Consider the following 15,000-nt stretch of genomic DNA (forward strand, 5'->3'; position numbering starts at 1 on the left):
TTTCGAAAATATCAGCGAAAAAAGCAACCCCCTCCTTGTAGAAAAATGCCTACTTGATGGTGAAGAAATTAATGTTTTTGGCTAATTTTTCGATATTTTTCGTCCAAAGGGGCGAGCTTCAAAACGATACCGAGCTTCAAAACGATACCGAGCTCGTGAAAATCTGTCGCCTCTGTCGGAAGTTTTAGACATACATACATACATACATACATTCATACATGCATACATACATACATACATACATACATACATACATTTAAACAGACAGGTGAGATTTATATTATAGAAGATTACTTTCTCTCCTTTTTTCGATATTTAAAAAGGTAAGAAAGCTCTTAGTTATTTTCTTTTATGATTTTTTCTTAAAGAGGAGCTCTTCTAGCTTATGAACGGCAGTTCTTTTTTTTTTGTTGTTTTTTTTTTTTTTTTTTTTTTTTCAGATTCATGAGACATTTATAATCTATTTCAAATCATAAAAATATTCAGCAGGATCTAGTAAGCACAACCACCTGCGTGAGAACTTTAAATAACACTCCTTACGGTCAAGTTAGTGCATGCACTAAATTTTATCAAGCGTTGACACATTAAAACCTTCAAGTACATCGAGGAAAACCAAGATAAGATAACTAAGAGAATTATATATCATTAAGAGTACGTGTTCCATCGAAAAATGCTGGATAACAATGTTACTTTTTTTTTTTTTTTTCAAATAAATAAATCAAGTATTGAAAAAAAAAATAGGAAAACTTTTTCCTATCACAATAAAATATATTTACATTCAAACAATTAAATGTTTACGTTTTGTTTTATTTTTTTTTATTTTTACAGAGCAGTCGCCACTTATCAAGGCCTGGAGGCTACTCAAAGATAAGGATTAATTGAGTGTACATTAGTCAACGGGACAATATCGTAGTAATCATTAGTAGCGGAAATTTGATAAATTGAATTACTTAAGAGGACGGCTCATTAAGAACTTGTTTACATTGGACTTGAAGATGACCATATTGTAGTCAGTTGGAAAGCAGGGAAAAGAAATAGAGTTCCACAGGCATACAGTTGTAAGAAAGAAGCTTTGTTCATGGACCGAAAAGGAGCTAGAGACACTAATTAACACTACCAGGATCTTCATCTAAGATATCCAAATGGAATTTGGAATGGAAAAGTGCGCACAACTAGTTATAAGAAAGGGAAAACTGGAAACGACAGAAGCCATAGAACTACCCAACTAAACAGAAATGAGGGCACTAGGAAAACAAGACAACTATAAATACTTGGGAATTCTGGAAGCGGACACCATCAGAGCAACAGAAATGAAAGAGAAAATTGGAAAGGAATACCTCAGGAAAACAGGAAAACAAGAAAACTCCTGGAAACTAAATTATATAGCAGAAACCTAATAAAAGGGCAGTATCACTAGTAAGATACTCTGGACCGTTTATAGGGTGGACAAAAGAAGAACTGAGACAACTCGACCAGAAAACCAGGAAACTGATGACCATGCATAATGCACTACACCCAAAGGACGATATTGACAGACTCTACGTGAAAAGGAAAGACGGCGGGAGAGGACTGATCTGTATAGAAGACTGTGTGAAGGACACGATAAAAGTACTAGAAAGATACATAATGCAAAACACTGAAAGGATAATTATGGCAGCGAAAGACACTGAAAAAACAAAACAGAAAACAGAGAGACAAACGACAAAACGAGAAAAGAGAAATGGGAAGAGAAACAACTTCACGGAAGATTCATAAGAATGACAAAAGATGAGAATAACGAAAACACCTGGACATGTATGCGAAAAGGACATATAAACCGAGAAACTGAATCTCTAATAACTACAGCACAAGATAACTCGATAAGAACCAACCATATCAAAGCAAAGATCGATAAAACACAAGAAAACAGCAAATGCAGACTTTGTGGACAAAGAGACGAAACGATAAACCATATAGTAAGTGAATGCAGCAAATTTGCTCAAAAGGAATACAAAAACAGGCATGACCAAGTGGGGAGGGTGGTACACTGGGAATTATGCAAACGACTGCATTTTGAGCATACAGACAAATGGTACAAGTGTAAACCCGCAACAGCACTCAAAAAGGAAAACCACAAAATCCTATGGAACATGGACATACAGACGGACAAACCCATCCAAGCAAGAAGACCAGATGTCGTAATAATTAACAAGAAAGAAAAATCCTGTCAAATCGTAGACTTTGCAGTCCCAGCTGATCACAGGGTGAGTATGAAAGAAAAGGAGAAACGAAGTAGTTCTAAGAAAGAAGCTTTGTTCATGGAATCCAGACACAAACTGAACATACAGAAAATGCTACAAATGTAAAACACAAAGAAGCATCACATGGAATCATGAAAACTGAAACTTTATAATTGTAAGTTAACCTCCTGCGCCCCTACACCCCCCCCACACTTTTTTGTGTGTCACACCAAATAAGCAAGAACGGTCAAGGAGGATTGAAAGATCAAGGAGAGAAAGCACTAACCAAACCTTTGGTGAATGAATGCAACTAATCACATCTATGTTCGTAAGCAAAAAACATGCTGTCAGCTGAAACTCGACATTCCCGGAAATATGTCACGACCACTGGGGCTAAAAATAGCAACGACCGTTTTCAAACAACAAAGAGAAAACACAAAAACTTCATCTTTCACAAATTAAACTAAAACAAAGGGATATCATTTCGAGCCTAGATTAAAATAAATGCAGTTAATAAACCTTAAACACACTTTTAACTGTACGTAATATGGTGTGAAATTAATTATATTCATTCATTGTTTAGCGACACTATCACTGGCCGTGATGCTTGTATCACTAAGCGCTCTCCATAACACTAGCGACTTTCACAGCAAATCTCCAGTTCAGCGCGGGAGCTAGGAGAAATCTCATCTTGGCTTGACAAGAGTCAAGTGGCATTGTCGCCATGGGGACAAGAGGTGGCAGAACGCAATGCACACTCCACTCTCAACTGCTGCCTACCCCCTGAAACTTTCCCTGCCTGCCACACCAGTTTCTGCAACTTCTAGCAACTCCATCTTACTCCTACAGCTTCCAACAAATCCCGTTTACTCCTGCAGTAACTCCGCCTCACTTCTGAATCTTCCAGTGGCCCCAGCTTACTCATGCAGCTTTCAGCAACACCAGCTTACTCCTGCAGCTTCTTGCAATCCGAGCTTACTCCTGCATTGACTCCAGTTCACTCTAGTGACTCCCTAGCTCACTCCTAACGCCTCCAGCTACCTGCTCGAGTGCCAAATGACGTCCAGCTCCGTATTCCAGTGCCCACTGACGTCTGGCTAACTGTTCCAGCGCCCACTGACGTCCAACTACATGCTCCAGTGCCCACTGACATCCAACTACTCGTTTCATTGCCCATTGATGTCTGGTTACCTGCTCCAGTGCACATTAACATCCAGCTCCCCATTTCCAGTGCCCACTGACATCCAGTTACCTGCTCCATTGCCAACTAACGTCCAGCTTCCTACTCCAGTGTCCACTGACGTCCAGCTACCTTCTCCAGTGCACATTGACATCCAGCTCCCTGTTTCCAGTGCCCACTGGCATTCAACTACCCATTCCAGTACCCACTGATATTCAGCTACCTGTTCCAGTACCCACTGATATTCAGCTACCTGTTCCAGCGCCCACTGACATCCAGCTACCCATTCCATTGCCCACTGATGTCTGGCTACCTGTTCCATTACCCACTGACGTCCAGTTACTTCCTCCAATGCCCATTGATGTCCGACTACCCATTCTAGTGCCCACTGATGGCCAGTTATCTGTTCCAGTATCCACTGACGTCCGGCTACAAGTTTCTACTTCTAGGACCCCAAAATCTCAACCTTGCAAGATGCCCATTCTCATTCCATCTGATCTTATATTCATTGCCATATATTTACCATTTACTTCTTGGTAAAAAATAAAACAGGATACATATCATCTTTAACTGAACATTTGTGTTTGTCATTCTTCTTAACTATTGACGTTACCTTGTGTTTACTTTATTATTCGTATAGTCAATTGGCTCCTTCACACCGTCTGTTTGACTCCTTGCAATATATGTACTTCCCTGTTCACAAAATCTGTTTGGTTTGGATTGGATTGTACTGTTCAATTTATGAGAATTATTCATTACTTTTTCTGTAACAAAGTCAGCGTCGTTGATGAAAATAAGACAAAGCAAACAGAAAAATTTATTACACATTTGAAAAGTCATATTTCGACCTGAAGAAAAAAATCATTGTAGTGGCAGATGCTAGTAATAGGGATTTAGATGGTGTACTGCTGCACAAATTCAGGGACGAATCTACAAAGCCAATAGCACACGCCTAGAGAATGTTGCGGAATGGAATTACAGTCAAATTAAAAAAGAAAGTTTAATAATAATTTACACTGTAAAAAGTTTTACAAATTTGTCTATAGAAGGGAATTTATTCTGCAAACAGACCACAAACCACGGGTAACAACTTTTGGTTAAAAAAAAAGTATACACACAAATGGCAAATCGACTACAACTTTGGGGTGTAATTCTATTTAATTATAATCTTCTATATAAATAAAACAGTAGACGCATGTGTGTGTGTGTAAATATCTAACAGGTAAACTATTAAACTACTAGTCACAAAGCACTGAAATTCTCAGGAAATAATATTCATGCACCAAGGGTGGTTTATAGTGAATAATATCTTTGCTTACATGCATGTATATCGCATCCAGACATCGGCAAATTTGCATGTAAAATGTTCATTAAACATTAGCCGACATTTTGTTTTGTATGCGCATGCGTGTACTTTCGTTTTTTTTTTCTCATTGCTGGAACGCTCGGTTCTTTTTAATTTCCATTCTAGCTAATTACATGAACTCATACGTACATTTTATTCGCGGTTTGAAATTTGTAAATATGAAAACAAACCTATAAATCTTTTTTACAATCTCATATTTACTTAATTTCATACATCATTTTAAGACGGAGGAGGGTGGGGGATGACACACGGAATACGGACAGTGCTGAAATAATAACGTTATTATTTAGAAAGCCATTCTTAATATGGGTAGGGGAAGGTATTATTTAAACTATTCTGTACTTTCACCTAATAATTTATTAAATAAGAAACTGACATGTATTATCTATATTTTTGTTTAGTATTAGTTAACATTAAGATCTGTTTCTCAATCCAATTTCTTGATTAATTTATTGTAAAGCAAGTGCTGCCTAATCACTAACTGCACTTTGGAATATTTATTTTTTGAGTGGCATGAATTTTAAATAAAATCTGTTTATAGAGAGAGGGATAGAAGATGATTTCGCTGAAATGCTGCGCCAGAACAGATACTACACCTTGATCTTAGCCAAAAGGCCAAGTAAGCATAATATAGTTTTCTATCAGGCATTGCCTCCTCCAAAAACAAAAAAAATACAAAATAATCGACACAGCATATACTTGAAGAGGTGGGGAGGTGAATATGGAGTAATGGCTGAAGCAGCAGTTTATGATCTCAAAATACTTTATTTCATATATATTTTTAAAAGAAGTGGGAATACAGAGTCAGGCCCGGAAACGGCTGAAGCAGTTTACGATCTCAAAATTACTTTATCTAATATTAAAAGCTGAAACAGTCTATGATTTAGACATTACATTATTTCATGTATGTTTTAAAACAGTGAGGTGGGGGATATGAAATCAGTCCAGGAAATGGCCGAAACCGTTTATGAGTTAAACATTACTATATTTCATTCATATTTTTAACAGTGGGGTAGGGCTTACAGAGTCAGTTCCGGAAATGGCTGGAACATTTTACGTTTTAGACATTAATTTATTTAATGTATATTTATAACAGTGTGGTGGGGGATAAGAAGTCAGTGCCGGAAATGGTTGAAACAGTTTACGATTTAAACATGACATTATTTCATGTATATTTTTGACAGACATTATTACATAGTTATTATTTTCGTAAGGGGGAGGCGATAATGTTGGTTAAAATTATGAAAAATGATTGTCTAAATTAGTAACATATCCAAGAATTATGAAAAATAATGAAATGTGAGTTAATTGATTGGTGTATTTTTTTAATGAAATAATCGGCCCAGACAATATATCAAAGTTATTATTTTCGTAAGAGGGGGGGGGCTAAATGTGGGTTAAAATTATAAAAAAAAACGATTGTCGAAATTAGTAACATATCCAAGAATTATGACAAATAATGAAATGTGAATTAATCGATTGGTGTGTTTGTAATGAAATAATAAACCCAGACAAAATGTTAGAGTTATTATTTTCGCAAGGATGGGGGCATTATGTTGGTTACAATTATAAAAAATGATTGTCGAAATTAGTAACATATCCAAGAATTATGAAAAATGATGAAATGTGAGTTAATTGATTGGTATTTTTTTAATGAAATAATCGACCCAAACAATATATCAAAGTTATTATTTTCTTAAGGGAGGTTGCGATAATGTGGGTTAGTATTATGAAAAATGTTTGTCGAAATTAGTAACATATCCAAGAATCATGAAAAATGATGAAATGTGAATAAATCGATTGATGTGTTTTTAATGAAATAAATAACTCAGACAATATATCTAAGTTATTATTTTTGTAAGGGAGGAGGTTATAATGTAGGTTAAAATTATGAAAAATGATTGTCGAAATCAGTAACATATCCAGGAATTATGAAAAATCATAAAATGCTAATTTATTGATTGGTGTGTTTGTAATAAAATAATTGGCCCAGACAATATATCAAAGTTATTTTTTTGTAAAGGGTAAAGCGAAAATGTATTTTACAATTACAAAAAATAATTACCGAAATTAGTAACATATCCAAGAATTATGAAAAATGGTGAAATGTGAGTTAATTGATTGGTGTGTTTGTAATGAAATAATCAACCCAGACAATACATCAATGTTATTATTTTTCATAAGAGGAGGGGGGGGGGCGATAATATGGGTTAAAATTATGAAAAATGATTGTTGAAATTAGTAACATATCCCAGAATTTATAAAAAAAATAATGCAATGTGGGTTAATTGATTGGTCTGTTTGTAATGAAATAATAAGCCCAGACAATTTATTAGTTTCTGTAGGTGATCAACAATATTTTTTTGAATTTTCAATGTTAACTTCTGGGAATGACGTCACATTTGTAGTGGTGAGTAGAAAGACATTATGCTTCTTTTTTTACGTACTTTGGAGTTCTCTATAATTTAACAAACCTTCACTTTTGAGGTGGGGCTGGAGAGAGTAATGTCCATTTTGGGGTGGTGTAATCTCCCACAATGTCATATTCCAAAAATATGGAATAACTATGGAATCATATTCCGGAAATGACACCGTTTCTCTTACTAATGTGTTGTTGGCGGTTGTGGTAGTAAGGGGGAGAACTATATTTATATTGAAAATTGTGGTAAAGTAAAAGTTGCCTAATGATCATTCGCATTAATTCATTCATGTAATTATTTGGAAAACCTGCTGAGTTATAGTCAAGAAATGATATCATTCACTTAAAATGATGCTGTCAGTAGTAGGGAAGGAAAGAACACAGTAATGTAGTAATTGTAGTGAAGCAAGGGTTGCCTAATCACAAAGCTTCTCAACATGTTTGTTTATTTGTTTGTAAAGCCGGCTGAGTAATCTTCTGAAAATGATGTCTTTTTTCTAAAAAATTTTGATTGTCGGTAGTGGGAAAAAAATGAAACAGAGTAATGTGGAATTTGATAATGAAGCAAGGGTTGTCTAATCACTTAACTTTGTCAATGTATTTATGCATTAATTTTAAAATCCTACGAAGACATCTTCCAAAAATGACAATATTTCTTACAATAATAGTGCCGATAGTGGGGGAGGAAAGAAACGCAGTAATGTTGAAATTTATGATGAAGCAAGGGTTGCGAACTCATTAACCAACACCATGTATTTATGTATTAATTTGGAAATCCTAACGATCCATCTTCTAAAAATGATTTCAATTTTCTTAAAATCATGGAAGCCTTAGTGGAAAGAGAAATTATTTCATATATGTTGTACAATACCAGTTGAGAGTATGTTAAATTGTTTCATATATATATATATATATATACATATATATATATATATATATATATATATATATATATATATATATATATATATATATATATATAAATTACCCGTCCGAAGGTAAGTAAACCTATTTTAAATATGTATTGTAAATTACCCGTCCCAAAAAAGTTAAAATTATTTCAAATACATTCTGTAAATTACCTGTCCTGGGGAAAGCACAATTATTTCATATGTGTAATAGCCGTCCTAGGGTAGGTAAAATATTCTTTTGCTCGAAATAGCAAATGATACATACACATTAAAAATTCCTCTCTCCAAAGAATAACAATTATATTAAAAATCAAATTTTCTCATTGTTTATATGGTCTGAGCAAGGTCGGGTAGCCCAGCTAGTTTTCAAATAAAATATGCATTATCAAAAAAGATAGGTCACACCGATGGGTTATCAAAATTGATACCTAAAGATTCGGAATCATTCGAAGAAAGAGTGATAGCGATGCTAAGAGATGAAAGTGAATTAGAGAACTTCCGGTCACACTAGAAGAGGTGAAAAAAAAGAAAAAACTGTGGAGAATGATGATTTCATTAGTAAAATAAAAAAGCAAGTTTGGTGGTACAAGGAAAATAAAAAGGGAAGTCGTGTGTCACCTTTTTCTATATGTGACCGCGTTTTGCTATACTCTGATACAGTAGTAATTCCGGTTACTTTGCAGAAGAGAGTACTCAAATAATTCTACATGAGCCATCCAGAGATTTCACAAATTAAATTGTAGCTTTGTTTAACTTTGGCATTCCCGTTGTTCTGCGAGACTGTGAACATGGTGGTGTATGCGAAAAGAATGTCCACAGCAATGTTTTAGGTCAAACGTTTCCCTGGTTTATTTGGAAATGAGATTTTTCCAATCGGCTTTTTTGGAAATGAGATTTTTCCAATTGGCTTTTTGGAAATGAGATTTAATTATTAAAAAACAGAACAAAAAAAAACGAGGTGTTTTTTTTTTCTTTTCAAGGTTTTTTTTTCTTCATTTATCACTTTGAAATTTTATTCAACAATAAAATAATAAACCAGTTTACAATAAAAATAAAATGCAAAATTTATTTTTCGAAATTTTGTAAAGTTAAATTCAGATCCATGAGGAGGTAGCAGTGTTAGAAATCGTCAGTATAAATTCCTGGTAAACACTGGAATATTCAGACTTACTGTCTTTCAAAGCTTATAACTTCTTGAAAAATGTAATTCAAACGCTATTTTTTTTTTATTAAAGGAGCAAAGACCAAAATTTAAAAAAAAAAAAAATAACAGGTTTAATAGCAAATTATGCAATATTTGTTTTGTTTTTTTAAAAATTGGGTTTCTTTAAAAAAGATTTAAAGAACATCAACGAAATTTTACTTCCTTCGATTATAAAAAATATATATAAATTCCCAAAAATCCCTTGCCTATAAAAACTACTATTTGGTGAGTAGTTCAATTGTTCATTGTTAAGAATTTATCCATATTTATACTAATATTCCATGTCCTTTTTAAATAAAATACTTTTTTAAACAAGGATTAAAAAAAAACACGAACTCACATTTTTTTTTTAATTGTTCAAATAAAGAGAGACAAGTCTGATTTTATTCGCCTATATATTCCGGTGTCTTAAAGGGACATAATTTATATGTCTTTTTAATGTGTGCTGTAAACCAAAATTAGTATTTTGGTCCTCCGTAGCTAAAAACTGAACACATTCACTTATAAGTTTTTACCGTTAAACAAAAGAATCAGTTCACCAATTTTTTTTATTTTTTTTATTCTCTTAATGAAATACATGACTTTTTGATTGGTATATTTTAATACTTCTTTATCGACTGAATTTTTTTTTAATATTTTAAAAAAAACATTGAATGAAATAGAAAAGAATTGTCGTAAGCGTCCCATATTTACTTGACATTCTAAGCATAAACATAAGCTTCAACTTAAAAAAAAAAAAATATCAACATGGTTTTTTTAAAAAAAAGGTTTTACACTTTGGACTTTACAGGTAAATGTCCAAAAAAAAACTTTTTTTTTGTTGTTTTAAATTAGAATATTTTATTTACTGATCTTTTATCTTCAATTTGTGATATATAAAACTTTGGTACATAAATTAATTATTAAAATTTTAATAGATATTTCAAAATGAGGGGGTGAATTAAAAAAAACGTTTGTCTAAAATATTATATTTAATTTATTGGAAAGAGCACAAAATTTCACATTGACCCTGAAAATATCGTAAAGATTTAACCAATAGAAAAATTTTGATAGATTTTTAAAGTTTAAAAACTGAAAAATACTTAACTCGTAAAATTCAATTATGTAAAAAAAATGGCTGCATGAAGGCACGCCGGCACTTTGAAAACACTGTTTTTTAAAAATTAAAACATAATATTTCCACTATTTTTTAAACAACTTTAATAGTTTATTTTGGAAGTATATTCCATTAAGAAAATAAACAACCCACTTTTAAAAGAGAAATTATGAGTTTTTTATATTTTATTCGCAGTTTCGTGTTAGGGGTGTCAAAAATTCCCCCAAAATTCTGATACACCTAATGAGGGGGACTAGTGATGCAAACTTTAATAGTTGTCTACAAGAATATCTCTGGAAGCGAATCAAAAATAATTATTTTGGAAATATGATGTATTGGATATAGTTTTTTTTATGATATTTGATTAAAATACTTAAAAAAAAATGTAAAAAAGAACTTTTCGTTCCAGAAATTTTAATTTTCTATGCTATAAAAGATCTATAAAGTCTATTTTTATGTATGTAAAAAAAAAAACACATGAAAAATGTAAAAAAAAAAAAAAAATACATGAAAAATGTAAAAAAAACAAAAAAACTTTTGGTTAAAGAAATTTTAAATTATAAAAGATCTCTAAAGTTTATTTTTTTATGTATGAAAAAGTTTTTTAAAAAGTTCAAATTAACATTTAAAAATTTTATATTATAAAACAACTATAAAGTCTACTTTTATGTATGTAAAAGTTTGTTAAAAAGTTCAAATAAAGTTTGTAATGTAATTGAAAAAAAAACACTAACATTGCCAGGGACGTTTTTTTTTTTTTTTTTGCATACACCGCCATGTTCACCGTCTCGCAGAACAATGGGGGATGCCAAAGTTAAACAAAGCCTAAATCGTTGATGAGAGGTTACACATATTGGCCTAAGAAAAACGGGATATAGAAATTGTGGTGAAACAATGAAGAAGATGCCAACTAGCAGCAAGAAATTCGCCAATAAAAGTTCAGCCATTACCTAAGACGGATGTCCCGTGGGCTTAATTGCATATGGACTATGCAAGACCCATAAATGGATCATATTACTTGGTTATAGTAGATAGTTTCACAAAGTGGCCAGAAAGTATTAAGGGCAGATATCAGATGGCAATAAATACGATAAATGCACTTAAAATATTTAGTCGTTTTGGACTCAACAAGAATCTAGTCATTGACAACAGAACCCAGTTCACAGGGAAAACATTTTAATGAATACTGCAAGTTATTTCAACTGGGAATGTGACAACACCATTTTACCATCCAAAATCAAACAGAATGGCAGAAAATTTGTGCACACATTCAAACGACCTCTGACGAAGAATCAAAACAAATGAAAGAAGTATTCAGAAATTTACAGTTTACACCAAACCTGAATTCGACATAGAGCTTATCACTAGCAGAGTTAATGTTTGCAAGGAAAATACGCTCTGTATTTGATAGACTGTTACCTATTCCAACGAAGACACCTTCATATAAAGAAAAACAGATGACTTCAAAAACTTTAGCGCTGGAAGAATGTTTTTGGAAGAGGAAATCGTGACCAAAAACATAGGTCAGGTCATCTATGATACAAATCTCACCTCTCTGTTTAAATGTATGTATGTATGTATGTATGTATGTATGTATGTATGTATGTCTGGCAAAAATTTTCGACAGAGTCGACGGATCCTGACAAGATCGGTATCAGTTTGAAGCTCGACATCTCGGACAACAAATATTGAAAAATTGGCCAAAAACATTAATTCCTTCGCCCTAAACTCGGCCGTTTTGTACATGAGGGGGTCGATTTTTTTCGCCGACATTTTAGCATGTCATCGTCACTGTTGGATTGACTTGGGTTAATTTGAACGCTTTTGACATCCGGTCGCGTCATGGAGACATCGGCTAAGACGTCAGATTTTCTTTCACCTTCTTTTCCACCTTCACGTCATGGGGTCGAGCCTGCCTATTACCACTTTTTTTTTTTTTTGGCTCAACACACACCTCCAAACACCCAGGCAATGCCGAGCACCCAGACTAGTATACAATATGAAAGGAAACAAAATTCTGTGCAAAAAAACATTAGAATCAGTTGAGACCCATGTACACTACAGATGTCACAGAAAGTGCCAAAGAGATACCGATAGAAATACTATATCATACATTTGAAATTTCTGTCCTAATAAGTCAGAATTCTCCAATGGATGCACTCTGGAACTCAAAGCCAAAACTACCAGTGGGTTAAAGGTCACTACGGCAAGGTTTGTATAAGAAAAGACTTAGAAAAAAAAGTAAATAGACTATTCCGAATCCTAAGAGGAGAAGATATTAAGTTAAATTTTACAGGAAAATTTAGCTCTGTGTGTGTGTGTGTGTGTGTGTGTGTGTGTGTGTGTGTGTGTGTGTGTGTGTGAGAGAGAGAGAGAGAGAGAGAGAGAGAGAGAGAGAGAGAGAGAGAGAGAGGGTGATGTAATGAATATAAGTAAATTCAGGTCTTCCCTCCTGCAATATTCTGATTGCCTGTTTAAGCCATGAATACTGACTGATAGAGACCTTCAGAGAAAGATGTTGAAAAGTACACCACCTGACACTATGAACTCTGATACTCGTCCTTACTGGGACACATTAGATTTAATACTCAAACTGAAGCAGAACCGTTCAGCTATTTTCAATGATATATATCCCTTTCCTAGGGATCATATTCGCGTAATAAATTTTTGCTTCATCTTAATACCGCCTTGTGTTTTTCTTCTGGACCTTTATCGGTTCACAACACTAGCAACGAGGAATATTAAGAAACTTGAATCCTTGTCAGCCACAAAAAAAAAAAGAAAAATAACATATGTGTTTGTCTGCAATGTATGAGTGCGAGTGTATTTTGCTTTGCATTAGGTTAGGGTTAGAATACACGTGTGTGGGGGGGAAGCTTTTTGTCAGGGTGCATAAGTATGTGTATAGGTTGAAAAATAAATTGTAGCCTCCCGAGTCCCAAGGGATCGGGAAAGGTGAAACATTGTCCTCCTATTAACCGTGTGCTGATTTTTTTCCAACTGATTTTCTTGATGAAAATCTGAGCTTGAATTACATTGTATCGGCTCCAAATGAATGGTTTTATTTTATAAAAAAAGAAAGAAAAAAAGAAGAAAAAATGAATCCCTGAGCCATGGCAAATGTAGCAGAGAGCACATCAATAACAGCCATTTTTGTTTTTCCACCAAATATTTCAATGACGGATAGTTTTTATCAGAAAATCGAATTTCTTTTTTCAAATGTTTTTGAGAGCATGGCTTGTGTTTTTTCGCCCACGCCGTTTGTCAGTTAATATTGAGCTATATGTCAATCCTATAATTATTATTTTACATTAAACGCCCACGGATTAATAAGACTTGAGGCACCCCCAGTACCAGCAAATACCAAAATGATACTTTGGGGGTTAACAGCGATTTCTTTTTCTTTTATTTCTTACTAGTCTAGGTGCATGGTGTTGCTCGGGTGTTTGGAGGTATGTGTTGAGCTAAAAAAAAAAAAAAAAAAGTGGTAGTAGGCAGGCAGGCTCGAATCTGTACTGCAAAGGAGGAAAAGAACGTGAAAAGAAAAAACATGACGTCTGTGCCATTGCGTCCATCGCAAAACTGGATGTGGGGAAGATTTTTTTTTAAGGCTAGTCAATCGAAAAGAGGGGATGACTTTCGAAAATATCAGCGAAAAAAGTGACCCCTTCTTGTAGAAAAATGCCCAGTTGAGGGCGAAGGAATTTATATTTTTTGGCCAATTTTTCGCTATTTGGTGTCCGAAGGATCGAGCTTCAAAACAATACCAATCTTGTGAAAATCCGTCACTTCTGTCGAAAGTTTTAGGCACACATACATACATACATACATACATACATACAGGTGAGATTTATATTATAGACTAGCCTGGATGCCCGGCATTGCCCGGGTATTTCTAGGTGTGTGCTGAGCAAAAGAAAAAAAGTTGTAATAGGCAGGCAGAAGGAGGTAAAGAAAGTAAAAAAAAAACGTGACGCGTTAGCTGTTGCGCCCATCGCCAAACCGGAAGTGACGTAGGCTAGACAATCAAAAAGAAGCGATGACTTTCGAAAATATCGGCGAAAAAAAAAAAAAGTGACCCTCTCCCTGAAGAAAAGTGCCCAGTTGAGGGTGAAGGAATTAATGTTTTTGGCCAATTTTTCGATATTTGTCGTCTTCAAGGGTCGAGCTTCAAAATGATACCAATCTCGTGAAAATCCGTCGCTTCTGTTGAGAGTTTTTGCAAAACATACATACATTTAAACAGAACGGTTAGATTTATATTATAGAAGAAGATGGAATTATAAACGAACAATACACAGTCTTTGTAGATTTAATTTTAAAAAGTAACAAAAAACAAACTAAATTAACAAAAAGAAAAAAATGTTCTCTTGTTTTTTAAACAAACGGGGTGGAGGGCGCTCAGCTCTGCCCGAGCATAAAATATGCTTAAATATGATACTTTAATTTGTCCACATTTCATATATTATTTTAGTCGTGGTTTCAAAAGTAAAAAAAAAAAAAAGAAGTATTTGTGTACAATCAGTTAGAATCAAAACCGAAACTGTAGCCTTCCAACGTAACACGCATATGAACTGATTAAAAATTAAAAATTAAAAAATGAAC

The 15,000-nt window shown here is 33.8% G+C and overlaps 1 protein-coding gene and 1 pseudogene across 1 annotated transcript in view; both read right to left on the minus strand.

Annotated features, from left to right (window-relative positions):
- The window catches only part of LOC145263700 (transmembrane protein 106B-like), a 123,247-nt gene that overhangs the window by 102,273 nt on the left and 5,974 nt on the right, over positions 1 to 15,000 (minus strand). The window lies entirely within an intron of this gene.
- On the minus strand, positions 5,269 to 5,392 carry LOC145264046 (U2 spliceosomal RNA; annotated as a pseudogene).

This window comes from Euprymna scolopes, chromosome 39, assembly GCF_053919585.1.
Source record: "Euprymna scolopes isolate OS-2025 chromosome 39, ASM5391958v1, whole genome shotgun sequence".
NCBI lineage: Eukaryota > Metazoa > Mollusca > Cephalopoda > Sepiida > Sepiolidae > Euprymna > Euprymna scolopes.